General features: G+C 42.6%; 1 protein-coding gene and 1 long non-coding RNA gene across 4 annotated transcripts in view; both read left to right on the forward strand.

Annotated features, from left to right (window-relative positions):
* Positions 1–27,766, forward strand: part of RBFOX2 (RNA binding fox-1 homolog 2) — a 623,882-nt gene that overhangs the window by 21,099 nt on the left and 575,017 nt on the right. The window lies entirely within an intron of this gene.
* LOC141102481 (uncharacterized) lies at positions 5,519–12,474 on the forward strand. 2 transcript variants are annotated; one of them, XR_012235122.1, is made up of 4 exons: positions 5,519–5,794; positions 7,785–7,880; positions 9,411–9,523; positions 9,633–12,474. It is a non-coding gene; the product is annotated as an uncharacterized lncRNA (long non-coding RNA). The 2 variants fall into 2 exon arrangements; XR_012235121.1 differs by lacking the exon at positions 7,785–7,880 and having other exon boundaries at positions 5,552–5,794.

Below are 27,766 nucleotides of genomic sequence, written 5' to 3' on the forward strand. Positions count from 1 at the left end.
TAGGAAAATTAATACATATAGATCAAGTAGGCTTCATGCCAAATAGACAGGCAGGCGATAATATACGCAGGGCAGTGTTATTGGCACATATTGCTAAAAAACGGAAAATCCCTTTATGTTTTCTATCTCTCGATATTAAGAGGGCATTTGACACAGTATGCTGGCAATATATGCAATATTCATTACAAAAATGGGGTTTTGGACCCCACTTTTTAACATGGATCAAAGCATTATATAATAAACCCAAAGCCTATAAAAAAATATGCTGGATACAAATCTGAAGCCTTTAATATCGAAAGAGGTACCCGACAAGGTTGCCCATTATCTCCCTTATTATTTGCCCTTATACTCGAACCCATGGCCCAATACATCAGAACAAACCAAACTATAACTGGCATTGAAGTAGGAGGTATTACACACAAATTATGTATATTTGCAGACGATATATTACTTTTTCTATCATCACCACAGGTCTCTGGTCCTAACTTAATACCAGCTCTTGATGGATTTGCAGCCCTATCCGGCCTTATGATTAATCCTAAGAAATGCCTAGTGCTTAATATTTCACTCACAAACATGGAATTGATCCCGGCTAGGTCTGCACTCCCATTCACATGGGCAGAAAAATCAATCCCATATCTTGGAATTCATTTAACAGCATCTCATTCTGACTTATTCTCAACCAATTATCCTCCTGTATTAAGACAGATCACAAATCTAATAAAACAATGGTCGCAACTTCCTTTATCCTGGATAGGGAAGATTAATGCAATCAAAATGACTATTCTACCCAAATTGCTTTATCTATTCAGAGTCCTCCCTATTCCAATTCCTTCCTATTTCTTGAGAATAGTACAAAAAAGAGCAACTTCGTTTATATGGGGCTCTTCTAAACCACGTATACCTATACACACACTACATCTTCCCAAAAATAAAGGAGGCCTGGGATACCCTAATTTTACTAACTACTACAGAGCAGCACATTTGGCCAGTCTGTCCAAATACCATGCAAAACAGGAAATCCCATTATGGGTATTTATAGAGGCTTCAGAAAATGACCCTCTATTAATATCAAATTTATTATGGCTTGATCCTAAAGACCGCTTTAAAATTCATAATCCCATAACTAAACACTTCTTATCTCTCTGGGATAAACTAAAAACCAAATATCAGTTACAATCTCCACACAATCCTCTCCTTTCTTTTATCAGAAATCCGGCCTTTTATCCGGCATGGATCTACCCAAATTCTTTTAAAGCTTGGACAACATCAGGCATTCAGACACTAAATGACTTCATAGCATCTAAATCATTCCTTTCATTCCCATCGCTTAGAGAAAAATATGATCTACCAAACTCTGAGATATTTAGATATCTCCAAATCAAAAATTTCTATACACCATTCCTAAAGGGGGATACACCATTATCCCAATTATCCATTTTTGAATCAATCTGTACAAAAGATCCATTTGCTAAAGGTACAATTTCATCACTTTATAATCAATTATATGGAGTAGCAAATCTTAATAGACCCTCTTACGTTCAGAGGTGGGAGGAGGACCTGGGACGAACTTTAGAAGACACGGACTGGTCTAACATATGGCTCACATCTAAGTCATCTTCACCCAACATCTTAGCACTGGAGACAAATTATAAAGTCCTAACTCGCTGGTACCTTGTACCCGCTAGAGTGGCAAAATATTCACCTAATACCTCAGCTCTTTGTTTTCGAGGATGCCCAGAAATAGGCACATATTTACACATATGGTGGACGTGCCCAGTAATCCAAACCTTCTGGAAGGAAGTCTTTGTGATTGCATCTAAAATATTTAAAAAAATACAACCAGATCCATATTTAACTTTACTTAATCTAAAACCAGAATGGTTAACACTCTCTCAATTCAGACTTATGATCCAACTAATAACGGCTGCAAAACAAACAGTGGCCAAGGCATGGAAATCTCCTACATTGGTACTAGCAGAAACAATTCACAGAATGAATAATACAATGTCCCATGCTAAGATGGTAGCCATCGATCAAAATCAAATTGCAAAATTTGAAAAACTTTGGCATCCTTGGATAAAACAACAGTTCCTGTCAAACTTCAATGACTCTGTCCTGTTGCCATGGTAACAGATTAAATGACTTACAGAGACACCCATTCTAAGGCTTCAAAGAGAACTAAAAAGAATAATAAACTGACGAGCGGGACAACCTTGTGGACCATACCTCTACCTTTCAACCCTTTTTCTTCTTTCTCTTTCCTTTTCTCCACCTTACGATTAAAGCTCATTATCAGAATTTATTTGACCTATATACACTCTACTTGTAAACAATATGTATAGTAGGTATAAATCATTTAAATACCTACAAAAGTAACTAAGGAAATGATATATATCTTTAATTTAGGTTTACGTGAACCCAATGTTTAATATTTGAAATTTCATGATATTTACCTATATAAACCCTACTGTAAAACAATGAGCTTACTTTATAGATCCTTGTAAACTTACTTTATGTATCTTTATAACATTGTATACTCAATAAACTTCTTTTGACAAGGAAAATGAGGGAGTGTGGCAGTTTAGAAATCATGTCCTGATTTTTCAGCTTTTGTCACCTCCCACTCTAGTTTTGAACATTTCCCCATTCATTCCTATGGGACCAATTTCGCAGCAAAAACGATGATATTTTGTGAACCATTTGGCGAAACGTTCCACAAAGTAATAGCACAACAATCGAGAAAAATCCACATGTTTCGGTATATTACTTGTCTATGTAGTGTAAAAACTGTGGGAGGAGTTAGGGTGGTAAATTTGGCTATAATAATAATAATATATGTGTGAGATAACAGTAAGTGGTCTTGCTATGCAAGAACACTTAATCAATATACTTGCTGACTCGGGATGTAATAGAGTCTTGTCAAAAATATTTTATTAAATTCAATAAGATTAAGTACAATAAAATTAATACTGTATATTGTACAATTTAGAGTATTTATATAATAATTATATGTGGTTACAATTATAGAATTAATCATGAGGTAAAGCTTTATGAAAAATCAATGTAATTAAATAACAATTTGTGATGTAGACATTCAAATATTGTGTAATATTAAAGATTATGAAAAACTAAGTACAGATTTCCTGATCTTGGATTAATGAATTGTATTTCAATACTAATGATATCTTTGTAACCTAAGGTACAACTAAATCATAAGGTGTAAAGAGAGTCAGAGTAGAGAAAGGAAGAATAAGGTAGAGAGGTAGAGAGTGAAGAGTGAAGAAGACATATTAAGGAGGGGTCCACCGGGTCGATCCAGAAGTCACAGTCAGACCTATACAGTCAGCATGAGTTCAAATCATCTACCATGGCCATAAAACATTGTCATTGAATGATAATGGTAGGAAGTGTTCTAACCAAGGCTGCCATAGTTTACGAAATGTAGGTATTTGGTTTTGTTCAATAGCAGCCATTTTAGCATGTACCATAAAATTATTCATTCTTTGTTTGGTCTCGGCCCACTCCAAAGAGGGGGTCTTCCAAGCTCTCGCCACTGTTTGTTTTGCTGCTGTGAGCAAAAATACAAATAGTTTAAATTGGGCATGAGTTAGACATTCTGGCTTGAGGCAGAGTAGTGTCGTTGCAAGGTTAGGGTGAAGGGTAATATTGAACATTTTGGAAGCGTGTGTAAGTATTTCTTTCCAAAACGTCTGTATTATTGGACAGGACCACCAAGTGTGCTTGTATGTACCTTCTTCCAAACAACCGCGAAAAACAGTGATTTGAGTAATCAGGGGTAAATTTAGCAATTTTGGTTGGTATTAAGTACCACCGAGTTAATACCTTATAATTTGTTTCCATGGCTAGTACATTGGGATGTAATAGAGTCTATACCACTGATGATGGGTCATCCTGGAGGGTTTACCAAAGTTTTGTGAATCTTTGGCAACGAATACATCGTTGGCAATCTAGGAGCCAGAGGTACCAAAAGGTCCTTCTGTTTTTTGTTTAAAATGCCCATTATAAATCCCTCCTCCACAAGTATTTTAAGTTCTTTTTTAAATTTCAGCATGGGATCCATAGATAAAGGGGTATAGGTGTCACTATCTGATAAGGGTCTCTCCATTTCCTGTGAGTATGCTTCTCTATCCAGAATTACAATGGCCCCTCATTTATCCGCTGGTCGGGCAACTATATATCTTTCCTATTGCACAATCTAATCCTATCCTGACATCATGTTGAGTTTGTACAGGTCGTACTCTCAGATTTTGTAAGTCTTTGACATCCAAATCCCGAAAAAACATTGTTAGGGGCACTGTTTCCAGGGGGATTAAAGAGAGATGCATTAGTCAGGCCAGAATGAACAAATTCTGATCTGGCCCTCGCTAGTTGCCTAGTGGGATTACTTATGAGATATCTTTTAATATTCAGCCTGAGTATATTTCTGTATATCTATAAAAAGTCTGGAACTTGTTTAGATTACGAGGGGGTGAAATCTTAAGTCCTTTACTAAGGGTTGTGACCTCTTTAGATAGTTCCTTGGTACTAAGATTAATTATACCACTGTCACTTAGGCCCTACTTTTTGGGGTGAAGGTGCCTCCCCCCTCTGGTCCCTCTCTTGCATCTCCATTTCTTTTTTGTCCCCCCTGGTGCCCCACTGAAAAACCTGTTGATTATGGTTATCACTTGGGTAATGATCATACGAGTGAGGTGGAACTGGATGATCCCTAATGACTCTGGGTTCAACGCCTCCATTTGTAAGGGGTGCAAACCTATTGTAAGTATCTACTCTATAGTGATTGGGGGGGGCACCGTTATTCTGAGGGCCACATGAATCCCCATCACCATAGTGTGTATATTGTTGCCCTCTATTTCTCCATGGTGGAGGAGGCCCCCTACAGGAGTGTGTTGAAAGAACTTTATAAGGTGAACTCCCTCTGCCACCCCTTCCCCGATTGGCATTGGGGTACTGTTGACCCACCCATGTCCTCTGGGGGTTGGGGGAGGAGTGATATGAACCCATAAGAGTAAGAACGATTTTGATTACTCTACCATCACCAGAAACCGGGGTACCACAGGTAAGACTGCTGTAGTTTGCCGCCCTTGACCAGGTTGCGGTACTTGATTAGTTACTGGTATACATTGCCATTTAAAAACTACATTGTCTTTGTAGTCCTTGACATCTGTATTTCATTTTTTTCTTAGTTTTTAGCTCTAATTCCTCCTTGAAAAGTATGGTTTTTAATGTTTGATTTTTGTATGTGCTCTGGCTCATTTTTAAAAGGAATGAGTTTGTTTTTAATAACATTAATCTCAGAATCTAATAGTCAATTTTCAGGACTTTTTTTATTATTAGAAACCTGAGAAAATTTACTCTTGCCTCATTAAAGTGTTACTAAACCCACACCAGTAAAATCAGTCTGTGTATACAGCATAGCATGCTTGTTATACTCACTGTGGAACTTAAGGGTTAATCCTCTGCATTGTGTAAAAAGGCTGTTTTATCCTGTATGCATAGATCCTCCCTTCCCTGCAATGTCTAGCTTGGGAAAGCCAGCTAACACATTGGCTATTGCCTACCTGCACATGCTCAGTTTTGCCTTTTATGCTGGACAGAACAGTTACATGCTCTTACTTGTTCTCAGAGATAGCCAGGTCACATGATATCGGCTTCACAGGTGTGGGTGTGTATACAGGCTGCAGTGAGAAAATCTCCACCTTCTGAACTCTCAGCACTGAAGAAACTGCAGTTTATGATGTAATCGTGGTATACAGATCATCCAAAAAAGGTATATAGCGGCAATATTGTAATGTAAAAAAGATTTATAAGCTGTGGGGGGGTGGGGGTGGCTTTTGAACTATTTTTATATTACGGGGTTTAGTAACACTTTAAAGTACTTAAGCCGCTCTTCTAATTCACTGTCCTCTTTCTGGGGGTTGACTTCCCATTTGAGGCTTCTGAGAACCATGTCTTACATATTCTTCCAAATATGTCCCGTCTCATGGGGACCTCTTATTAGTGTCCTAATATTAAAAGTTAGTAGCTACAGTATTTGTAGCTACTGACTGAAAGAATATATTTATAAATATATGTGGGATCCTGCGCAAAACTCCAATAATTAAGACGATTGAAATAATGTGTAGTAGTGCTGAAACAACTAATCGATTAATCGACAACTAATCGATTATGAAATTAATCGATTACTATTTTCATAATCGATTAATCGGACAGCAACATAATGGGGTTAAAAAAACTGAAATGAGCCCTTTATAGCACAAAAAGAGCAAATAATCGTTACTGTAAATATAACTTTCACAGTTCTACAGTAAAAAAATTAACCCCTTACAGTAGTGATTATCTAAAGGGCTAATTTTATTTTTTTTAACCCCATCATGTTACTAAACGTCTTAGACCTGCTTCACACCTATGTGTTTTTTGGTGTTTTTTGCAGAAACACACTACAGTTCATTTACATGGTTTCCTATGGGACACGTTCACGTCTATGCTTTTTTCAGACGCTGCATATTTGGAAAGGGTCAGGGACTTTTTTTTTTTTTTTTCTTAACACAAACCATTGCTTTTTTGGTTCAATATACTTAAATGGAGACGCTGTTAAAAAGCACGTAATGCGTTTTTGCAGCAATTTATGTTTTTAAATTTGCCCAACAACAAATTGTCCAAAAAAAATGCAAAAACGCAAATCACAGCAAAGTCATGTGTGCAAAAATCAAAACGCACAGCAAAAAGCACTGCAGAAACGGATCAAAAGCAAACTGCATAGGTGTGTACCGAGCCTTATGCTGGCCAAACGGTCAATTTTCAGACGAGAATATTCAGGCGAAAAATCTTTGTACATTCGCTGAATGAAAGAATGAAAAAAATTGATCTCTGAGTCTGATGATATTTACCAGATTCACCCTCTAATAGTATATACAGTATATCTCTTCTAATTGTATATACAGTATATCTCTTCTAATAGTACATACAGTATATCTCCTCTGTCTTATTCTCAGAGTGGATTAGAGCTTTTGCTCCCTAACCATAAAGTTGGTAATTTATATTTACCACTGCATTGAGATATTGGTAAATGTATTTATTATTGTTTGACACTACACATTATTTCAATCGTCTTAATTATTGGAGTTTTGCGCAGGATCACACAGATATTTATTTATATATTCTTTCAGTCTGTTTGCAGTGAGTGGTGTTCACTTGTATCTGCAGCAATTCCATTTCCACTGACTATTAATTTTTATTTATTAGAGCAGAAGTCCTTCTACGGATTATTATTTGTAGCTACTGACTTCAAATTTATTCTGCTGGAGCCTGGAGCTCCTCTTTAACAATGAATTCCATGGTGATCTTATCCCAAGGCCAAGGTTGTTGTAAGAGACTGAAGCAGAATCCCGGGTTTTTCCAGCCTCTGTGGCAGGCTTGTTTCCGGTCCGGATGTTGTGATCCACTTGAGTCCACACTTAGGTGGACTTTAAATGAGCAGGAAGAGAGCGCAGGATAGTTCTGGCCTAGTTCTGGAGAGAGAGAGAGCGCTCCGTTTGGATTTAAAAAAGAAGGTTTGCTTTACCACATGTTTCGTGGGTAACAGGGACCAGCCCCACACCATATAGAGAGGAGACTACTGTATAGTTTAGTGCCGGATGGCAAAGATTTGTTTTACTACTTTTTTGTTTGCTTTCATTACTTTGCAAACCTCTGCTAAATAAACCTGGCAACCTGCCAGATTTTGAAGAAATTGCCTGCACGCTGACCTTGTTTTTCAGAAAAAGGTGATCCCCATGAGCTAATCTCCCACACCGGCCTTAATGTATAGTCATGGTAGATCTATAGGACAGAGGATCGGAGCTCCTAAGGCAAAGGTAAGAATCTTGTCACTGTGCAAAAAGATTTGTTTTTACTAAGTGGCAAGAGTAAAGTATTGCTAGTTGAGAGTTGCCTGATCTGGGATAAAAGATTAAGCTGTAGAACATTTTTGGTGAGCTAGCTGGGGATTTCAGCAAATTACAACTGGTTCAGTGCTTAAAGTGGTTGTAAACCCTTACATATACCCAGTGAAGGCACTATCTTCAGGTTTATACATAGAGACGAAACAGATCTTCTTACATCAGTTGTATATGTCCATCTGCAGTCTTTACATCTGTTCAAAGTGCCGAATTTATAAGCTTGTACTGAGAGTTCAGAAAAAAGGGAGCGATGAGATGAGGTTACACTCTGCAGAGCTCAGTGAGGAGAGGTCTGGGAGCCTGATTGGAGGGAAGAGACAGCCGTCCCTTTACACAGCTCACAGGAACAGAGCTGAGGACGTCAATCTGCTGGAGGTCCCTCCTATCACCATTTTTCTTATGGTGTCCGAAAAAATTGTCAGAGGTGATTCATGCTGATAGCAGAGGAACAAAGCAGAAGAAAATGACACTAATGCCGCGTACACACAATCGGACATTCCGACAACAAAACCGTGGATTTATTTCCAACGGATGTTAGTTCAAACTTGTCTTGCATACACACGGTCACACAAATGTCGGAAATTCCAAACGTTAAGAATGTGGTGACGTACAACGAGCCGAGAAAAATAGCAAAAGTTCAATAGCCAGTGAGGCTCTTTTGCTTGATTCCGAGCATGTGCAGAATTTTGTGCGTCGGAATTTGTACACACAAACGGAATTTCCGAGAACGGATTTTGTTGTCGGAAAATTTGAGATCCAGCTCTCAAATTTGTGTTGTCGGAAATTCCGACAGCAAATGTCCGATGGAGCCTACACACGGTCGGAATTTCCGACAACAAGCTCACATCGAACATTTGTTGTTGGAAATTCCGACCGTGTGTACGTGGCATTAGTGTTTTTATTTGAGACAAATACACACTATAGAAGGATATGCTTTGTTAATTTTTAATGTCTGAGGCTTACAACCACTTTAAGGCCAGACCTGTAGGTTAAATGGAAAACAGGGAGATTTACTAAACCTAGTGCACACAGAATCTGGTGCAGCTGTGCATAGTAACCAATTAGCTTCTTACTTTAGCCTGTTCAATAAATCTTTGACAATAAAACCTAGAAGCTGATTGGCTACTATACACAGTTGCACCAGTTTTAGTAAGTGTCAAACACAATGCTTATTTGCCTTGTCTGGGCTTTAGATGCTTACCAGATACTCTTATGATCTCTGTAGATTGCTGTTGGATGGATGAAGTCTTTGAGATACCCCCATTTTCTTATTGCCTACTTGATTCCCAGTAGTCCTCAATCCCTTACATAATTTATCTCTGCAAGGCTGGGTTTTCTAGGAAAGAAGGCAACAGGATGCATCAAAGACTTGGATCATAAAACTGTGATAGCATAATACCTACAGCATTTTTTCAGCATTTTCTAAATTTTATACATTTTATACAGCTTCAGTTTCAAGAATGCAAGGCATGATTTGGATGTCTAAAAACAGTGCAGAGGTGAATAAAGTTTTCAGTGGATCAAACGCAGACTGAGTCCCAAGAAGCCATTGGAAATGGGTATGTTTATTTGTAAGTGTATTTGATAGGAAACACATTAAAGAAATCCTTAAATTATATTTTTGTAGAATTTTGCAAACCCAACAATAATCTGTACTTTTTTTCTCAGTAGGACCTGGCCAATCAAGAGTAGCAGTAACTTTGTGGTCCATGGTAAAATCATTTGTAGAATGGATAATGGAGTTCCACTTTCAAGCTTGATGTAAAGGTCATTCAGTCTCAGTATGCCGACGACCTTATATACATGAATGCAGTGTCATTTCAGGGATGATGGAGATTAAATTACCATCTAGATTATTATCATACAAGGATTGAGAGAGTTTCTAAAGAACCAGTTATTTGAGATTCCAAAGCAGGTTCAAAAATCTGTATTCCATTATTCTACTTTATGAATTCTGATAAATTCACCTCCAAATTCAAGCTTAGTAAAAACTTTAGAATATCTGGAAAAACTGTGATACCCAAAAGTGGACAGCAGTACTTAGCATTAATTGTATTAAAGTCTCTGTAATCCACACATGGGTTGAGGAGATTAGTCTTTGACAAAAAAAAATCCCAGCTCTTGCAGTATGTTTCTTCAACCAATGTTCGGATTGGACCAAAGATTTGCCCAAAAGGGTTCTCAGCTGGCAAAAGTTGGTAAAGCCGGTAAAAGTGAGACCATCTTGGGTTTGGTTAGGTGGACAAATATCTCCATTCTTTTTATCAGATATCCAGAAATTCTTGATAAGCTTGAGGGATGAGTTAGTATTAAATGGTTTAAGAGTTCAAGCATAGAAGTGATGTAGAAGTTTGAAGGATTGTGCTGTCAACATGGCTATAGGTCCACATTTTCAGAGGACCAGTCTATTTGAGGGTTATACCCTTATAGCCATAACATGCCTTGGATTACAGGAAACAAAAAAGTGAGGCATTATTATCTAAGGGCAGTAATTCTCTGTGTAAAAGATATGATCGTAGAGGGAGAGCTACTCTTGTGGGCAACTGGTCCTGACTTGATGCTTGTTCTATTAGGAACATTTATAGTGAGTCTTTTTTTCTTGGATTGCAAGGAAATTCCATATCAAGAAGTAAATCAGTTAAACAGCTACAAACTCTAGAGTCAGTAATGGGTTGAACTTTAATGGCTCTTCCCAGAATCTGTAGAGAAATAGTTAGAGCAATGCTAGGTACCCACATTCTAACCAGATTCTATTTTAAAAGCTCTGAGAGAAAGAAACAAAACTGATATCATACGGCAGTATGAAATAACAGGCCTCCATCAACTGGGCTCAAACACACAGGGGTTTATTTACTAAAGGCAAATAGACTGCTCACTTTGCAAGGGAAGTTGAATTGTGCAAGAGAATTTTCCCCAGAGCCTAGCAAATGGAATAAAGTTTCAATTTGAAAACAATACCCAATTACGGACAAGGAAAAAAATAACATTAAAAAAGTGCACTTTTGTTTACACATTATCGCATAATGGAAGTCAGCAGAGCTTCACCTCATTTGCAAAGCTTTGGGGCAAGTTCACTTTCAAAGTGCAATTTCCCTTGAAAAGTGAATAGCCTTTTTGTCTTTAGTAAATTAACCACATAGTCTTCCATGGGTTTGTGGCCTGGCTGGAGAGCATAGAAAATTGACATATTGTACCTTTGAAAAATGCTGGGGGTTATAGTATAACTCAGTCATAGGTTTGAAGACAAATGAATCTGTAGTTAAAAGAAAATTATCCCCCCCCCCAAAAAAAAAAAAACAGCTGATCGCTTAGTTCTCCCTCTCCGCTCTGAGCAGAGAGCAGTGACTGTCAGTCGCCGGCTCTCTGCTCTGCCCCTCCAGCATTCACTAGAGCATTGGACTGTGGCAGGAGGGGCTGTCTCAGGATCTCAGAGGCATGCTGAGAGACTGAGCCAGCTGCCGAGCCAGGCATCTGGGTGAATCCTGACCATATCAAGCCTGGACTGGCTGAGTATTGTAGATACTGAAGGTTTAGGTGGAAAAAAAAACAATGGTGGTTTGGGTGTAGAGGTGGCTTTGTGAGTTGAGTCTGGAAAACAAATGTCGACATGAATGACAGGGAGTAGATACAGTATTTCTGCTTAATATGTCTGTCTTGTAGTCCTTTTGCTGTTTGAATGTGGTGGCTATTTTTTGGCATAGAGCATCCGGCAGATAGAAGTTGTTCATGCTAAAGATTGTCAGGAACCACGAATAAGACTGAGACAGAAGTGCAGTAAAAACAAAAAATAAAAAAAAAACACTTTTTGATAAAATGGTAAAATTGTACAAACAGAGCAAACGTAGTCAAAACATAGCAAGGGTTCAGTCACCAGAACAAGTCGTAGTCGGAACAAGCCAGTGAAACAGGAATCCAGGGATCAGCGTAGTAGCGACAGTAAACAGGATCAGGAACCAGAAGGGAAGTCAGCCAGGCCAAAGTCTTTAACAGGAAAACACAGTAGAGGGTATCTGGATATGTTGACCAGGCGAAGGCACAGGACATATGATCCAGGCAGTTTAAATAGCCAGCAGGGCTAGCTGACGAGCAGAAAATGAAGACCAGGTGAGTCACTGTGAAATGAAGAGTACTGGCAATTTAACCAACAGCTGAGCACAGAGCTCTGAGAAGAAAGGGCTGAGCCCAGCAATGACATCACCCCCTCAACGACCCCTTCTCGGAGGACCACCAGGTTTGAGGAGAAAAAAAAGTCTATGGAAAGCAGGGAGGAGGAAAGGAGCATGTACGTCCAGAATGAGACCCAAGAGCGTTCCTCCGGACCGTACCCTTTCCAATGAACCAGGTACTGTATGCGCCCATGAAACCTACGGGAATCAATGATAGATTGTATTTCATACTCCTCATGGTTCTCAACCTGAACTGGGTGAGGATGTGGTACAGAGGTAGTGAAGCGGTTGCATACCAAAGGTTTTAATAAGGAGACATGAAATACATTAGAAATATGCATATTAGAAGGAAGGTCTAAAGCTTAAGCCGCTGGGTTAATCCTACCGAGAATACGGAAAGGCCCAATAAACCGTGGTGCCAGTTTCAGTGAGTCAGAGGTTGCGAGATGACAGCCAGACCCTGTCCCCAACTTGGTAGGAAGGTGCAGGTAGGCGTGTGTGGTCAGTATGGAGTCTGTACCATCATTGGCATGTCGCAAGGACTCTTGGACCTGTAGCCAAGTAGAATGAAGACCACAGAGATGCTCCTCCAAAGCAGGAATACTCTGAGGAACAAATGAGTCAGGCAACATGGATGGTTGGAAACCATAATAAACATGCACGGAAACAATCGGGAAGCAGTATTGACGGCACTATTGTAAGCAAACTCCGCCCGAGGTAAGAGGTCTGACCAGTTGTTATGGTAGACAGAAATGTAGCAACGTAAAAACTGCACCAAGGACTGGTTGGCTCATTCTGTGGCCCCATTGGAATGAAAGCTGAATTCCAACTGTACACAAAAGGCTTGCCAAAACCTGGACACAAACTGGCTACCCCTGTCTGAGATGATAACCTTGGGTAGCCCATGTAAGCGAAAGATCTCCCGAGCAAAAATGGAAGCCAGTTCTTTGGATGTGGGCAACTTCTGTTGGACGTAAACCCACAGGTCGGGGCCACCGTAGAACTGCCGAAAGTTTCTCTGGGTCCATTGAAAAACCAGCAGTGGAAGGAGACAAGGATTTACAGATGAATCCTCAAAAAAAGTGCAATGGCAACATACTCCTCCATGGCTTTATCCTCCAAGACAAAGGCTAAACCCGGCCACGAGAGGGTATGGCACCAGGTTGAAGGTTAATTGCCCAATCATACGACCGGTGTGGAGGCAAACTACCGGCTTGACCTTTGTCAAAGACAATGCTAAATTTGCGGTATTTCTCCGGCAGGGAGGAGAGTGAAGAGTGCACAGGACCTTTGTCACTTCATGCATTTTGGCGACCAGGAAAGAACTTCAGCATGAAACCAATCAAAAGAGGGGTTGTGCCTCTAACCAAGGATAACCAATAACCACTGGGAAATGACTTGGAATTGAGTCACATGGCAGGTCTCCCATCAATAGCTTCAACGGCAAGTAGAGTGGCACAAAGCTGCAGCGAAATCAAGGGGTTAGAGACAAAGGTACCATCTATGAACATGCCTGCAGCCCCAGAGTCAATTAGAGCCTGTATCTTGATGAACGACTCAGACCAAGAAAGGATAACCGGAACCAGGGGCTTATCCTTCTGGATAACTGGGGATTTAACACCGCCACCTAAGGTCTGTCCTCTACAGGACCTCAGGGGCAAGCATTTCCCGGATGGGTAGGACAAGACTTCAGGAAGTTACTTGCCTGGCCACAATATAGGCACAATCTCTCCCTCCTTCTAAAGGCCCTCTCCTCTGCAGAGAGACATGTTGTCACGACTAATACTCACCGAGGCCAAGATGCCGAGATCGGCTCGCCCCTACGACCACGCACACCCGAGCCCCTGGAGGTGATACAGGGAGTTGGGGGCACGCGGAGGCACGGGCTTCCGGTAACTGCAGGATATCAAGAAGGCCTGATAGAAGTCCTAATTGTTTATTGGAAGTACACCGGCGGGTGCCGTTCAGGACCGGGGAACTGAGGAACAGGAAGTCCGTTAAGCAGGCAGAGGTCAGAACGGGGGTATCAGGCAGATCAGAGTCCATTAAGCAAGCAGAGGTCAGAACCGGGATATCAGGCAGATCAGAGTCCGTTAAACAAGCAGAGGTCAGAACCGGGGTATCAGGCAGATCAGAGTCCGTTTAGCAAGCAGAGGTCAGCGTATCAGGCAGGCAGAGCAATCCGTGAAACTAGCAGAGGTCAGGGGTATCAGGCAGGCAGAGCAATCCGTTTAACTAGCAGAGGTCAGGGGTATCAGGCAGGCAGAGCAATCCGTGTAACTAGCAGAGGTCAGGGGTATCAGGCAGGCAGAGCAATCCGTTAAACAGGCAGAGGTTCAGCACAGGTAGTCAGGAGCAAAGAGCTTTCTATGGTACAGGGAGACAGGAACAGCTGACGACAAACCAGCAACCCGACTGGGTGCTGGAGCTGTCAGAAGTAGCCTCCCGGCAAGCGCGTCAGCGTGACGCGCTACCGGGCGACGGCGCGCACACAGGGACCACCGTGCACCCGCGCCGCACCATCGGGCCACGAACGGGCGTACGTCTCAGCGCTAGCCCACCGCGCATGCGCCCGAAGCCCGGCGGATGGAGGCGACCTGCGTCTCCTGACAGTGCCCCCCTCCTAAGGGCGGACACTGGACGCCCAGGCTGGACATTAATTCCGGATGGTCTCGATGAAAGGCTTGAATTAAACGTGGTGCATGCAGGTTCCTTGCGGGTTCCCAAGAATTGTCCTCAGGTGGGTATCCTTTCCACTGGATCAAATACTGTAGTTGCCTGCCCCACTTCCTACAATTAAGGATGGCCTCTACCTCAAATTCGTTCTCCCCGTCCACCCTGACTGGTGGAGGAGGAAACTCTCCTCTTTCTGGAAAAGCGCTGGGCACCACAGGCTTTAACAAGGATACATGGAAGACAGGATGGATCCTGTACGTTTTTGGTAGTGCTAGCTCCATGGCCACAGGATTGATAATTCTTTTGATGGGGAAAGGACCAATGAACTTGGGGCCCAGTTTCCGAGATGGCACAGGTAGTTTAAGATTGGTGGTGGATAACCAGACCTCCTCCCCTATATTAAACGTTAGATTTTCCTTCCTGCCCCGGTCATACTGCTCCTTGTAGTCCCTTTTGAGCTTTCTGTAACATGTCTTGGATCCTCTGGAAATTAGATCGTAAGGAGGTTATCCTGTCGTGAACTGCAGGGACTGCTATCTCAGGAATATCATTAGACAGAAACGTAGGGTGGAATCCGCAATTTGCCCAAAAAGGCGTTTGGTTGGTAGCTGAGTGAACGGAATTGTTATAAGCGAACTCCGCATACGGGAGAAGACTTGCCCAATCATCCTGGGATCCTGAGCAGAAGCAACGGAGGTATTGCTCTAGGGTCTGGTTCGTCCTCTCCGTTTGACCGTTGCTCTGAGGATGATAAGCTGATGAGAGGCAAACTTTGATATCCAGGGCTTTGCAGAGCTCCTTCCAGAATTTGGACGTAAATTGCACGCCCCTATCCGACACTATACTCCTTGGTACGCCATGGAGCCTGATGATTTCCTTCAGAAAAGTATTGGCCGTATCCACGGCAGACGGAGTGCCCTCCATGGGCAAAAAATGAGCCATCTTGGAGAGACGGTCGACCACGACAAAAATAGTGGTAAAACCTCCAGAGGCTGGCAAGTCCACGATGAAATCCATGGACACGTCTGTCCATGGTCGTTCTAGAATGGGCAGGGGTTTGAGCAGACCCCAGGACTTAGTGTTTTGGCCCTTGTTCCGCTGACAAAGAGGACAGGAGGCCACATACTCCCTGCAGTCCCGTCTCCACCCAGGCCACCAGAAGGAGCGAGAGATCAGCTCAGATGTTTTCCTTATTCTGAAGTGTCCTGCCAGTTTATGGTCATGGCACATTTGAAGGGTTAATGACCGTGTCTCCTGAGGTACAAACATTTTTCCCCGGATCCAAAAAAAATTCCCATACTTTTTCAAGGTGTGTACCTCTGGTTCCGTACATGAGTTAGACGAGGATTTGATGGATGACATTAAGTCTGCCTGTGCCAGCCCAAGGAAGTTTTGAGGAGAGAGGATTGTGCTCGGTTCCGGAGTTTGGGGATCAGCCGAGAACATCCGAGAGAGGGCGTCTGCCTTTCCATTCTTTGCACCAGGTCTGTAGGAAATATGAAAATTGAAGTGAGAGAAGAAGAGGGCCCAACGGGCTTGTCTGGGTTTGAGTCGTTTTGCTGTCCGGAGATATTTAAGGTTCTTGTGATCTGTAAAGATCATCATTGGGTGTAGTGCCCCCTCAAGCAAATATCTCCATTCCTCCAGGGCGAATTGTATGGCCAGCAGCTCCCTGTCACCCACATTGTAGTTTAATTCCGGGGGCTGAGTTTCCGGGATGCAAACGCAATTGGATGTAGGATGGCTTTAGGTCCCTGTCTTTGGGAAAGAATTGCTCCTGTTGCGATCTCCGATGCGTCCACCTCTAGTACGAATGGCTGAGAAGGGTCGGGGTGACGAAGAATTGGAGCGGAACTGAACAGGGTCTTCAATTTCAGAAAGGCTTTCTGTGCGGCTTGGGACCACCGGAATGAACCGTGCTGGCGGGTTAGCTGGGTGATAGGTGCCACTATGGTAGAGAATCCAACAATAAATTTCCGGTAGAAGTTGGCAAATCCTATAAACCGCTGGACTCCTCTTTTATCAGATGGGGCTGGCCACTCCTGGATAGCTTGTATCTTTTGAGGATCCATTGCGACCCCATTTGCTGATATGATGAACCCCAGGAATTGCACAACTGGTACTCACCGAGAGCGGCTCACCCTTACGACCACGCGCACCCGAGCCCCTGGAGGTGATACAGGGAGTTGGGGGCACGCGGAGGCACGGGCTTCCGGTAACTGCAGGATATCAGGAAGGCCTGATGGAAGTCCTAGTTGTTTATTGGAAGTACACCGGCGGGTGCCGTTCAGGACCGGGGAACTGAGGAACAGGAAGTCCATTAAGCAGGCAGATCAGAGTCCGTTAAGCAAGCAGAGGTCAGAACCAGGGTATCAGGCAGATCAGAGTCCGTTAAACAAGCAGAGGTCAGAACCGGGGTATCAGGCAGATCAGAGTCTGTTAAGCAAGCAGAGGTCAGGGTATCAGGCAGGCAGAGCAATCCGTGAAACTAGCAGAGGTCAGGGGTATCAGGCAGGCAGAGCAATCCATTTAACTAGCAGAGGTCAGGGGTATCAGGCAGGCATAGCAATCCGTGTAACTAGCAGAGGTCAGGGGTATCAGGCAGGCAGAGCAATCCATTAAACAGGCAGAGGTTCAGCACAGGTAGTCAGGAGCAAAGAGCTTTCTATGGTACAGGGAGACAGGAACAGCTGATGACAAACCAGCAACCCGACTGGGTGCTGGAGCCGTCAGAAGTAGCCTCCCCGGCGAGCGCGTCAGCGTGACGCGCTACCGGGCACCTGCACGGGCGACGGCGCGCACACAGGGACCGCCGTCCACCCGCGCGCCGCCACACCATCGGGCCGCGAACGGGCGTACGTCTCAGCGCTAGCCCACCGCGCATGCGCCCCGAAGCCCGGCGGACAGAGGCGACCTGCGTCTCCTGACACATGTGAAGTCCAACTGCATGGGTCCTACTTCACTGGCAGACTCGGTACCAGGAGGTATGGCAGGTGAGGTAGGCAAGGGTGGGACTGCAATCTCGGAGCCAAACGTACAGGAGGCTTCCGCAAATTTGTGGTATTTCTCCGGCAGGGAGGAGAGTGAAGAGTAAACAGGACCTTTGTCACTTCATGCATTTTGGCGACCAGGAAAGAACTTCAGCATGAAACCAATCAAAAGAGGGGTTGTGCCTCTAACCAAGGATAACCAATAACCACTGGGAAATGACTTGGAATTGGATTATCTCATGGTGAAAAACCCCTATGGCCATGGTCAACGGAGCAGTCTCATGAGTCACATGGCAGTTTGTAGAGGTCTCCCATCAATAGCTTCAATGGCAAGTAGAGTGGCACAAAGCTGCAGCGGAATCAAGGGGTTAGAGACAAAGGTACCATCTATGAACATGCCTGCAGCCCCAGAGTCGATTAGAGCCTGTATCTTGATGAACGACTCAGACCAAGAAAGGATAACCGGAACCAGGGGCTTATCCTTCTGGATAACTGGGGACTTAACACCGCCACCTAAGGTCTGTCCTCTACAGGACTCAGGTGCAAGCATTTCCCGGACGGGTAGGACAAGACTTCAGGAAGTGACCTGCCTGGCCACAATCTCTCCCTCCTTCTAAAGGCCCTCTCCTCTGCAGAGAGGCATGTGAAGTCCAACTGCATGGGTCCTACTTCACTGGCAGACTCGGTACCAGGAGGTATGGGAGGTGAAGTAGGCAAGGGTGGGACTGCAATCTCGGAGCCAAACGTACAGGAGGCTTCCGCAAGCTATCCTTAAAGGAAGGTCTCTCTCAGAATCTGGAGTCAATAAGAATGGCAAATGTGATCAACTTCTCCAGCTCAGTGGGTTATGTCTCGGGCTGCTATCTCATCTTTGATGGTACCATAAGAAAAAGCAGCTACGAGGGTCTCATTGTTCTAAGCAACCTCTGCTGCCAGAGTACGGAATTCAATGGCATAAAAAGCAACAGTTCTCATACTCTGATGGACATGAGGATCTTGCAGCAAAAGTGGGAATGTCTAATAGACCCCAGATCTCTCCATAAAATGTTGTTCATCCCTTGTGATAGCAATAAAGTTAATCCAAAAAAAAAAAAAAAGAAGTGTAAAAAAAAAAAGTGTTTAGTATAAAATAAATCATAATAATAAAAAAATTAAAGCTCCCCCCCCTCCACCTGTGCTTACGCTCAAATGTGAATGCAGATGTTACTCCCGCACGCATATGTAAACCGTGATCCCACCACACATGTTAGGTATTGTCGCGAACATCAGAATGAGAGCAATTCTAGGACCTGACCACCTATGTAACTCTAAACTGGTAACCTGTAAAGCCATTTAAAGCGTCGCCTATGAAGAATTTTAAGCACTGTAGTTTGGTGCCATTCCAAGGGCAGACACAATTTTAAAGTGTGACATGTTAGGTATCTGTTTACTTGGCGTAACATTATCTTTCACATTATACAAAAAAAATGGAGGTAAATATTATGTTTTGTTTTTTTCATAAAATATATTTTAAAAAAAAAACGCTGCGCAAATACCGTGTGACATAAAAAAATTGCACCACCCATCATTTTATAGGGCCTCTGTTAAAAAATATATATGTAATGTTTGGGGGTTCTAAGTAATTTTTTGGCAAAAAAAAAAAAAAAAGTAGATTTTTACATGTAGGAGCAAAGTGTCAGAATTGGCCAGGATACGAAGGGGTTAAAGATGATTGACCCCAAAGATTGCCCTGAACTTGCAAGTCTCGACACCTATGACATCCTGGGTTCGGACATTTCTGAACAATGCAATTATACAGACACTAGATTATGACACAGTAATCAAGTAATTCTTTTACTTAGAGTTCTGCAGTCAAACAAGTCAACAAAATGTGGCTTAGGCAAGTATATTGTTAGTGTCAAACTCTTAGCACAAATAAACAGGAGAATTTTGATTACAGATACTCCCCGTTTAATGACTTACCTGTTTAATGGCCACTCGGACTTACGACCAGCTCTCCCCATCCCAACGATGCACTATACATCATTGTATTGTACAGTACAGAATTTTCGTTTGTGTTCTGTACTTATGCAAACTAAAACAACGTTATTGATCTGGAGTTGTGTGTTTAGACCTTTTTTCACAATACAGTAGTTAAGAATGCTTAAAATATTGATTACTTGTGACTCCTCATTTAACGAGGAGTTTTGTTTAATTTGTTTAACGAACTGGTTGTTGGAACAGAACCTGGTCATTAAGTAAGGAGTACCTGTATAGAGTTTCAGCAGAATGGAGGGCAGCAACCAGTAACCTAAATAAGGCCTATGGCCACAGGTAAGAAAGGGAAGGGTGAAGGGAAGGGTTTTATGACACGCTGGTCGGTCTTTTATGTCAGACTACTCCCTTTTGCCCCCTGACGCCACAACCACAAACACTCAAGAATATTCCAACAGATTAAACAAGGGCCCAGGAGAGTTTCTGTATAATGGTATCCAATAATGCAAATGATGAATGTAAAGTGTCTCCTTATTAGGACTTTAACAAAGAGAAACAAGGTAAAGGTGTCTGCATTAAGTGTCTCTTGGAGGTGTGAAGAGGGTGGACTTTTTCCCGCTCACCAATCCAAATGATACCAGGCTCAAAGGAATAACGGGAAGATCCTGAAGTAGGCTTCAGAAGATCCTATGATCAGGGTAAAGGTGCTCGACCTCACACCCTGCAGCGCTGTGGTTCAGCCAGATCTGTGATGCAGGGCGATGAGGGTGATACCTGATTGTCACCGGACCAAGCGTAAGCTGTAAATGACGGATGCGTCCACACACGCCCACCAGAGACTCTCCCTTGCTGTCTAGGCCGCAGCATTCCTCCAACCGCCCGGGTCTCTCCCCCCAGCTGAAGGCTGTGGTCCTAAGAGACCGACTCCTCCCCAACACAGACTATTTATCACCTTTCCCAGCATTCTCATCTCCTTCCAGCCGGCTAGAACTTGTAGTCCACAATGATCAGTCCCCAGTGTAGATTTGGTTCTTTGGACTACTTGTCTGCTGAGTGCTGGAGGGAACAGGCTCACTGTGACTAATGTTGTAGAGTGTCCCCTCTACTGACAGGCAATTTAGGCGGCAATTAGCTACAAAAGCAAACTCATCCTTCCATCCTTGCCTCTGTGCATTATTTTGTTGAGAAATCACCCCCTAGCATTTCCAGCTGTGGCAATCTTAAATGAGGGTATATGATTCATGTGGCATTTACTTCCTGGAATTCATCTACCCTCAGCTGAAGCATGCAGGAGGGTGTGCTTATCTGGGAAAGTCCCTCCTCTCCTTCCCCAAATATATAAAAAAAAAAAAGTCAGTGAAGTCTCATGGGATGTTTGACATCATTGTGGCAAAAAAAAAGTAAAACAAGTACCGTATATATACTCGTGTATAAGCCGAGATTTTCAGCCCTTTTTTTAGGCTGAAAGTGCCCCCCTCGGCTTATACTCGAGTCACTGACATCTGCCTACCTGATCAGCGTGTCATGCAGACAGACGGCGGCCAGCGTGTCATAAAAACATACGGCGGCCATTCCAGTGTTCAAAAGCCACACCTCCTCCTCGTCTGTGATAGGCAGAACACTCAATTTCCCAGCAGTCAGTGTTCAGCATATCACGGATATCCTCTGATCCTTGTCCGTGGTATGAGGATGAGCGGATGTCCGTGATAGGCTGAACACTGACTGCTGGGAAATTGATTGTTCTGCCTATCACAGACGAGGAGGAGGCGCGGCTTTTGAACACTGGAATGGCCGCCATATGTTTTTATGACACGCTGATCAGTGGATGCAGAGCGGCACAGGAGGGATGGAGAGCAGCACAGGAGGGATGCACAGGACACAGAGGATGCAGATCGGCACAGGTAGGCTGCAATGGACACAGGCAGTTATACACAGGACACAGTGAGGTAGGCAGATCTGCACAGGTAGGCATGCATAGGACACAGGGAGGTATGCAATAGACACAGTGAGGTATGCAATAGACACAGTGAGGTATGCACAGGACACAGGGAGGTATGCAGCTGCAGATGGGCATTGTTGACCCTCTTTTCCACTTACAGTAGCTGCTGCATTTCTCACCCTCGGCTTATACTTGGGTCAATAAGTTTTTCCCAGTTTTTTGTGGTAAATTAGGGGCCTCGGCTTATATTCGGATCGACCTACACTCGAGTATATACGGTAATTATAATATACCTTACTATCTATTTAGTAAAGCTAGGGATTTAAAATAGTTAATGCTGATTGTGAGAGTTTAGTTCCAATAGGCAGGCAACAAAGTGCAATATCAGCAACCAGAGAAGTTGCAGGTGGGATAGGCCTGATTTGATAACAGTAATGCAAAGGTCAGAAGTAGAGAATCCAAAGCAGTTTACAGGGTAAGCCTCGCTGGTAACAGAGAGGCGAAGTGACAGGTCAGGTGACAGTCCACAGGATGCGGCTTGAATACCACTGATCCCTAATCTGAAATCCCCCCCCCTTTAGGTGCCAATGTGCATGTCCCACGCATATGCCTGCAGCGGCACATGCAAACGCCAGTTATAGAAACCTATCTGACAAGAGTCCATTGATAGAGCTGCTGCAAGACTTTAAATGTGCGAGTGGCATAGCAAAAGAGAAAAAAAAATCTTGCCTAAAGCTGTGGTCAGAACAAGTCAGTATAGTTCAAAGCAAAAATGAAGATCAGCTTTTGAACTGTGAGTAGAGAAGGATATTGGGCAGCAACCTCAGCCAGCAGAATTTAATTCAGTACACAAATTTTTGTCACTGTAACCATTACTTTCAGCTGGGGCTAAATAGGTAAAATTCAGTGTAGCTACTTTTTAAAAGGTAGGTTTAGGTGATACATTTAAATCTCCCTTTCCTCTGCAGCCCAAGATGCGTTCACATCATTCTTCAAAAGCTACTGACAGCTGGTGAGTTTTAACCCCATTTTTGCCAACAAACACGCTGCAACTGTGTGCTTTGCAGGGTGCTTGCGGCGCTTCCCCATTTGCTTCAGCGTGTGGCGTTCGGCGGGCTTGCATTTGCTGATTGGTATGTGTCGAGTTAAATAATGCTTTGCCCCCGTGGCATATAAACATTCCTGTCTGCTGCCTATCGCAACCTTAAGTGATCGTTAACGAGCACCTTGTAAAACAACCCATTCAGTTTAAAATTGAAAGACAAACATTTGTGTATAGATATAAAAAAGTATTATATGCGCAATGAATGTGGTGAATACTCCCGCGCTATCACTTTAAATAGAATTTGATGTTATGAAATGTCCAGCTGCTGCAGACACCTACTAGCTTATCCATAGCTAATGTGGTAGTGATTTGTATAGAATATTGATGCTGCTCTGCTGTATTTGTTCTATACAACCATCCTAACTTGCTATTGGTATGTAAAAATATAAGCAATAGTGGTTCAAATGCTGTGCAGGTGCACAATTAGATTTCTAAAAACTCAAACAACATTATATGGTTACACTCACACTTAAAGTCGTGAAAAATAAATAGAAGTGGTGCAAATAAATATGTAAAAAGCTTAAACATTTATCTCTCAATTACTGTGATTGAATTAGACAACAAAATCATAGTGGTAAATTGTAAACATAGTAAGTCCAATGAAAAAATAAAAAGGTGGTAGATATTCAAATAATGCTGTCTCTGGTAATCCTTTAAAATTGTACTACCTCTGGCCTCACCTCCAGTATGCCTCCGCTCACGCCCAAAAGGGAGGCATACTGGAAGTGACGCCAGAGGTAGTATGAGTGTAACACTGAAAAGAGAAGATACCACTCACTTACCTGTATGGGGAAGGGACATACCATTTTTAAAGGATTACCAGAGACAGCATTATTTGAATATCTACCACTTTTTTTTATTGGACTTACGATGTTTACAATTCACCAGTATGATTATGTTGTCTAATTCAATCACAGTAATTGATAGATGAATGCTTTTTACATATTTGCACCACTTCCTTCTATTTATTTTTCACGACTATATGCACTTTAAGTGTAATGAATTGTGTAACCATATGATCTTTTGAGTTTTTAGACCTCTAATTGCGCAATTGCACAACATTTGAATCACTATTGCTTATATTTGTACACACCAATAGCAAGTTAGGATGGTTGTATAAAACAAATACAGCAGCGCAGCATCATTATTCTATATAAAAAACATTTTGTAGTGTTCTACCTCTCTGCATGCAGGATGCATTTTGTTGTCTACAATACATTGTCTGTTACTTTAGTATTAGTACTAAAGGAGATGTTCAGGTTACCCTTACCAAAATGAAAAGGGCTAGTAGACCTTTCTAAATTCCATGGCGCTACCATGTAGATCTAGCAATACAATTATTGAAGAGGGTTGTGGGGAAAAGCAATCATATTTTTGCTATCTAAAAACAGAGCTAACTGTTACAATATTGTCCAGTACTTGAAACTGCCCTATGGTAACATTTTAGATGGCTAAATTGAGAAAACCGATCTATAAAAATAAGCAAAAAGAAGGAAAAAATTGCAGTGGGCTCTTCCGATGTAGCAAATGTAGGTAAAAGAAAAAAAAAATAATAATACAAAAGGAGGAGGGCATGTTGCCTCTGAAATAAAAAGCTACCTGTTCGCAATTTTTTCCTCTTCTTTTTGCCGAAGGTTTAGTTCCACTTTAAATATATATTTTATAATACAGTACATATGTTTATTATTTTAGTTTACAAAACACAAAGTGAGCGAATAAAAGAAAAATCTAAATAAAATATTTGGTGTGACTACCTTTTGGCTTCAAACCAGCATCAGTTCTTAAGCCTTGTACACACGGTACGATTTTTGGCCAACGGAGCATCTGATTTTTGTCAAAATGGCGTGTGCCAGGATCTTGTCTTGCATACTAATGGTACACAATTGTCGTGCAACAAACACAAACGTAGTGACGTACTATGAGGGATTTTAGCTCTTGAGCGCCACCCTTTGGGCCCCTTCTGCTAATTTTGTGTTTGGTGAGCATTGATTCCGAGCATGCGTGTTTGAACTTTCGACTTGTGTGACGGATTTGTGTACTGACCATACGAAAATCTGACGTCAAACCGTTGTCCGCCGAAAATTTATTAGCTTGCCAGCCAACATTTGTTGGTCAAAAGTTGGACAACAATTGTCAAAAAGAGCTTACTAATGGTAAGATTTTAAGACAACAGTCTGTCAACAGATAATCCCCTGCCAACTTTCGTACCGTGTGTACGAGGCTTTACATTTGCACAAAGTCAAGGATTTTGTAGGATTAGAGTCAAGTGTATGATTAACCAATTATACCAAGCATGTACTAATGATCATCAATTGCATATGTAGGTTGAAACAGAAACAGCTGTGTAGGAGGCTTAAAACTAGCTGAGGAACAGCAACAAGACTCTGTTCCTAAGATGAGCTTGTGGAAGACAGTTTCATGTCACAGGTAATACACCATGGCAAGACTGAGCATAGCAGCAAGACACAAGGTAGTTATACTGCACCAGTAAGGTATCTCCCAGGCATATATATAAGCATGCAATACATACAGTACTGTGCAGAAGAAAGAAATGTAAAGTAAGAAGGCTTTCAAAAATATATATTTGAATTAACAAAATGCAAAGTGAGCAAACAAAATAAACATCTAAATCTAAATCAAATTAATATTTGGTGTGACTACATTTTGGCTTCAAACTAGCATCAATTCTTACAATTGCACACTTTCTACACCTACACAAAGGCAGGGATTTTGTAGCATTAGAGTCAGATGTAAGATTAACCAATTATACCAAGCAGTTTCTAATGATCATCAATTTTATATGTAGGTCGAAACAGTCATTACCAGAAACAGCTGTGTAGGAGGCTAAAAACTGAGTAAGGAACGGCCAACCTCTGCTACTAAGGTGAGGTTGTGGAAGACAACTTCATGTCACAGGTCATACACCATGTAAAGACTGAATACACAAGGTAGTTATACTGCATAGGCAAGGTCTCTCTCAGGCAAAGATTTCAAAGCAGACAGGGGTTTCAAGATGTGATGTTCAAGCTTTTTTGAAAAAACACAAAGAAACTGGCAATGTTGAGGACCATAGATGCAGTGGTTGGCCAAGGAAACTTGATGAAAGACACATCGGGGGAAATTTACTAAAACTGCAGTAAACAGAATCTAGTGCAGCTGAGCGTGGTAACCATTCAGCTTCTAACTTTAGCTTGTTCAAAAACCTAGAAGGTGATTGGATACTATGCACAGCTTTAGTAAGTCTCATCCCATCATTCTTACCTCCCTTTGACATCGGAAGATGTCCAGCAGTGCCATCAGCAAGGAAGTGGCAGAAACTAGTGGGACCCAGGTACACCCATCTACTGTCTGGAGAAGTCTAGCCAGAAGTGGTGTTCATGGAAGAATTGCAGCCAAAAAGCCAAACCACCGATGTGGAAACAAGGCTAAATGACTCAACTGCACAAAAGCATGGGAACTAGGATGCAGAAAATGGCAGCAGGTGCTCTGGATTGATGAGGCTAAATTTTAAATATTTGGCTTTAGCATTAGGCAGTTTGTTCACGAAGGGCTGGCAAACAGTACAACAATGAATGTCTGCAGGCAATAGTGAAGCATGGAGGTTACGGGCAAGTTCGGGGCTGCATTTCGGCAAATGGAATGTGATTGTCAGGTCTGCCTGGAAATTCCAACCACCTCTTCAGTTTCCTGACCAGTAGTCTTGTTATTCCAGTATCAGGTGGAGAGAGTGGGAACCACCAATAAATAACTCAGTAGAGGCCGAAGACAGGAACCCGGTGGGTGAAAGGACAATCCAAGACAGCGGACCAAGGCAGAAGTACACATGGGTCAACCAGAAGGCAGTGTAGGAAACAGGCAGGGTTGGCAACGAGATCAGCGTAAATCCAAGAATCAGAGTCGGGAACAAGCAAAGTCAGCAACCAAAAGATCAGCGTAAATCAAAGGGGTGATCCAATAATCAGAGTCAGAAACAAGCAAAGTCAGCAACCAGAAGCAAATAGCATCCGCCAAACTAGCACAAACAGGAACCTATACTAGGGCAAGGACAGGAAGGGGAAGTGAGGATTTATGGGGTCACTGATCAGGTGACTACCAACATCCAAACTCATGGAGTAGAACCAAACAGAGATTCTACCAAAAAGCAAGTTCCATGGTGGTTCAGGCAATAGGAACCAGTCTGTGAATACCAGGTCCCAGGATCAAATCCCGGACACGGTGTGACAGTACCCCCCCACACAAAGATGCCCCCCCATCCCATTTGGGTTTGGATGGGTGCCTGTCATGGAAGGACTTGACCAGCGGTGGGGCATGAACATCACGAGCGGGCACCCAAGTCCTCTGCAATGGAGTAGCCCTTCCAGTCCACTAGATATTGTAATTGTCTACCCCTACGTTGGGAATCCAGAATTTTGCTAACTTCATACTCTTGATGGTCATCCACAGAGACTGGAGAAGGACGTCTGGAGGGTAGAGAGAACCTATTCTTAACAAAGGATTTAAGCAAGGATACATGAAATGTATTGGAGATACGAAGGTGAGAGTGCAAGCGAAGTTTATAAGCCACCGGATTGACTTGCTGAAGGATGCAAAAAGGTCCCATAAATCTAGGACCTACTTTGGGAGAGGGCTGCCGCAGCTTAATGTTCCTGGTGGATAACCATACCAGCTGATTAAGATGAAAGCGGGGGCAGGTTTTCTGCAACGGTCCGCAAACCCCTTGTTTCGGTGTACAGACTGCAGCAGAACATCTTACGTTCCTCCAGTGCTTCGTTAATCTAGACACCATGTTGGCTGCTGCAGGTACCTCTACCAGAGAAGACTGGAAGGGAAGAACCCTGAGTTGATAGCCAAAGGCAGTTTGGAAAGGGGAACATCTTAGGGAAGAGTGCCATTGCGAGTTGTGCACCAATTCAGCTATCAGGTAACATCTCGTACCAGTTGTCATATTCAGC

Source organism: Aquarana catesbeiana, linkage group LG07 (assembly GCF_042186555.1).
Source record: "Aquarana catesbeiana isolate 2022-GZ linkage group LG07, ASM4218655v1, whole genome shotgun sequence".
Lineage (NCBI taxonomy): Eukaryota > Metazoa > Chordata > Amphibia > Anura > Ranidae > Aquarana > Aquarana catesbeiana.